We start from the raw sequence: 4552 nt of genomic DNA on the forward strand, positions 1-4552 counted from the left end.
ACATTTAAGAAAAAGAAGGATGTCGAAACTATGAACAATTAAAATGACAACAAACTCACAACTATGAACAACCAAAGCTAAAAAATAATAACAAAAACAAACTAAGCAAACAACAAGAATAGGAACAGAATCATGGGTATGGGGATCATTTGGAGGGTTTTCGGCTGGGAGGGGGGAGGGGTAGAAAGGGAAAAATGGTGCAGGGATTAAGAAGCATAATTGATTAGAACAAAATAGACAGGGGGAAGTTAAGAATAGTATAGGAAAGGATGAAGCCAAAGAACTTACATGCATAGTCCATGGGCATGAACTAAGGGGGAAGAGATTGCTGGAAGAAAGGAAGGTACAGAGGGGGGCAAAGGTAAAAATATTGGGACAACTGTAACAGCATAAGCAATAAAATATACTTTAAAATTAAAAAAAAAGATGTTGCCTATGAAAATGTGTATAAAAAAAGTAAATAACTTTCTATCTTTAGTAATCAGATGTACAAATACCAACCAGAGCTTTTGATCATCATGAAGCCACCAGAGTCACCCCAATGAGTTTACATCCCAGCAAAAGCAAAGACACTTGACCCCTTCCTATCCTGATCCCCAGTATGTATATGATTTCTGTAGACTTCTGGAATACTGAAACTAATTCACAGATCCTAATCACAACATTCCCTGGTTCTACGGGTTGGGGAATCCCAGTTTAAGAACCAATAAACTGGATAATCTTGAGGGTAACTCAAGCTCTTCTGAACTAAAACAAGGAAAGAATGAAAGTGTGTGGTGTGTATGTGCAGGTATGGTCTCAGTTGAAGAAACATCATTACAGGCAATTAACCCTTAAGAAGTGCCAGCTGTGTGCCAGGAATTTTAACTACAGAATCCCCATCAGTCCCCACAACAGCTGCTCAGGTAGCCAGGCGGATGAGGAAACAGGCACAGAGAAGTTAAGGAGATTGCCTGATCATACCACTGGATGGGTTCCAGGTCTATATGATTTCAGAGCACATAATCTTTCAAAATAGCCAACTTTTAAAATAAAACATGGCGGCTTCCAGGTATGAACCCAACAGCCCAAACTTAAACCACTGTGTTGAATGGATACCCTACGTATAGCTATGTTTTTCACAAGTTCCCATCTTCTTAGAATGTGGCATTTGGGGATTAGCATTTATTGACAAACCTTTTGAATATCTATGCAATGTTAATTCTTTTTACTGCACATTCCTTTATTATGGTGAAGCCAATTTCCTGAGCTCCAGTCCATTTATCTGAAAGCAAACTGTGAAATACTTCCATTCTACATCCTGGTGATTTTTAGTGACTTGGGCTAATGTGTTCTTTCAAGATATGAAAGGTCAGTTCTGGGATATTTTCTTCTATTGTTCCTTTTATAATCTTCTTCCACTCATTATCTCTGCTCTCTTTTCCTTAAATGTTTAATACTTGAATTTTGGACCACTTGAATAGATATTTTAGTGCTATAACTTTTTTCTCTATATTAGGGAATATGATTCAGCTAGGAGTAAAAGAATATCCAAATAAATAGAAACTTAAAATAAATTAAGGGCTTTTGTTTTGTGTTGTTTTGTTTTCACAAGAGGTCAGAGGTGGTTGGACTGGTATGATTTCAGAGGCTCAAAAATGTTAGGGCAAAGCACTCTGGGGCTCTGCCTCTAACACATGGTCACACAATAACTGCTGCAGGTCCCACCATCACATCTGCATCCAAGCCAGGAATAAAGAGGAAGGGGAAGAAAGCAGAAAGGATTGCATCTGTATCAGGAAAGTAAAGGTTTTCCACAAATCCCCTGCAGACTTCAACTTATGACTCAATGGCCAGAAATGGGTCAAAAGGCAAATCTAATTACGGGAAAGGCTGGGAAAGAAAGTTTTAGTATCCCACCCCCAGTGGAGGGAGACAAAAGAAAAGGAAGGGAGGAATGAACCAACCCAGTATCCTAGTTTCCAGTCTTTTTTAAAAACTATTTTATGCAAGAATTCCTCAATTTCATCTTCCAAAATTTCTGCTTAATTTTTTATTTCTGCTCTAATCATTTTAATTTCTAAGAGTTCGTTCTTGTTTTCTGATTTTTCCTCTTTCATGTGTTTTAATGGCATTCACTCTTGTTTCATGACTACAATATCTTCTCATCTCTCTCAGGATACTTACAATTTTTCTTTTAAGTTCTTTTCCTTGTTTTTGCCTCTTTCTACACTATTTCAGTTTTCTTCAAATTGATAAGACAGACACAGTTTGATCTCTGCTTTTGACTTTGGTGGTATCTCTTGAAAGTCTGATGATCCTTAGTTGTTGATTTATGCTTTAAAATGACACCAAGAAGTTATTTGGAAAAGATTAGATCAGAATTGTCACCTGGTAGCCTGCAGAGAGATGAGATGTTGAGCCACTCTGCCATCAGGGGACACCCTCCCACCCCCTCCCCCAATTGTTACATGCGTGTATTTTCTGTGGGGAAATTAAATTGTTCCATTGGTTTTCACTCTGGTCTTCTCCAACATGAAGCAGTTAGGGAACAAGCCTAGTGTCATAGTGGGATCAGGGAAGTCAATGGGAGTTCCCCAGCTAGCATGCCACAGAGCCAGAGACTCTGCTCAGTTTCTCCAGAGAAGGAACTCCATGTCCTACAGGAGTCAGGGAGTGGTTGATGCTTAATGGTGTAGGTCAGAGGTATAACAGATCCTTAGTAGAACTTTCAAACTACCTTCCTCTCCTTGGCCCCATGACTCACCCTTGTCCCTTCCACTGAACTGGAGTCTCCAACTCCAGAGGCTTCAAGGAGCACCAGTGAACAAACCTCCTTCCTACAGGCACTTGCATTTCAGCCACCGCTGCTCTGCTGAGTCAGTTACCATCCTTCAAAGGGCCTTTCATCCCCCAGATGTGGCCACATCTCTTCTCTACTCTCATCTCTGCTCCCCACCCGCATCCAGTTGTCTTTGTCCTTATGGGTTTATGCCTTTTAATCCTTCAATGCAATTTTGCATAAGGAGTGGTGGGTGAAGATGAAGCTCAGATATTTGTGTGTTTAATCTGCCATGCTTAATTGGAAGTCTAAATATGGTATTGCATATTTAATATAATTAGAATAGCCAAAAACAATTTTAAAAAAGAAGCAAAAACTAGAAGGAATCAGTTCACGTAATCAAGATTATATGGTATTGATGGAGGAATTGACACATAGATCAATGGAACAGAATAGAGAACGCCCAAATAGATCCACACAAATATGCCCAACTGATTTTTGACAAGGTGCAAGAGCAATTCACTGAAGGAAAGATAGATAGAGCAATATCCATGACCAGAAAATGACAACCTAAGTCTCATATTTTGTACAAAAATGAGTACAAAATGGGTCACAGACTTAAAAGTAAAATGAAAAGCAATAAAACATTTAGGAAAAAAAACATAGGAGAAGACATTCACCCTCCAGAGCCAGGCAGAGTTCTCATACTTGACACAAAAAGCATGATCCATAAAAGAAAAAAATTATAAATTAGACTTGATCAAAATAAAAAACTTTGGTCTGTGGAAGACCCTGTTTAAAAAGATGAAAAACAAACAAACAGGCTACAGAGGAGGAAAAAAATACTTGCAAACTACATACCTGACAAAGAACTAGTATCTAACATGTGTAAAGAATTCTAAAAATTCAACAGTGAAAAAGCAAATAATCCAGTTAGAACATGGACAAAGGATATGAAGAGACATTTCACAAATGAAGACACACAAATGACAAATACATGAAAAGACACCCTACATTATTAGCCATTAGTAAAAAACAAATGAAAACCACTATGAGAAATCACTACATACCTACCAGAATGGCTAAAATAAAATGGAGTGACACCACCCAATTCTGACAAGGATGCGGAGAAACTGGATTCCTCATCTATTGCTGGTACAAATGTAAAACAGTAGAGTTTGGCAGTTTCTTTCAAAACTAAACAGGCAGCTGCCATAGGACCTAGCAAGTAAGCTCCTGAGCATGTCTCTCACAGACGTGAAGACTTATATTTGCACAAAACCTGTACAAAAATTATTGTAGCAGTTTATTCATAATAGCCCCAAACCGGGAACAGTTCATCTGTCCTTTCATAGGCAAATGGTTAAACCAAGTGTGGGACATTCATACCTTGGAGTACACTCAGCAATAAAAAGAAACAAACTACTGATAGACCCATAACTGAGTTGAATCTCCAGAGAATTATGCTAAGTGAAAAAAAATCCAATCCCAAAAGGTTACATACTGTATGACTGTATTTATATAACATTCTTTAAATGACAAAATTACAGAAATAGAGGACAGATCGTAGTTGCAGAGGTTATAAGAGGGGATAGGAGTAGGAGGGATGGGGTTGTGGCTATAAAATGGTAACAGAGATCCTTATGGTGATGAAAATACTCTGTATCATGACTCTATCAATGTCAATACCTGGTTATACTACTGTATGATAGTTTTGTGTGATGATACCATTGAGGAAAACTGGATAAAGAGTAACACAAAATCTCTCTTTATTATTTCTTTCACGTGTTT

Source organism: Furipterus horrens, unplaced genomic scaffold (assembly GCF_987537825.1).
Source record: "Furipterus horrens unplaced genomic scaffold, mFurHor1.1.pri manual_scaffold_4, whole genome shotgun sequence".
NCBI classification, from domain to species: domain Eukaryota; kingdom Metazoa; phylum Chordata; class Mammalia; order Chiroptera; family Furipteridae; genus Furipterus; species Furipterus horrens.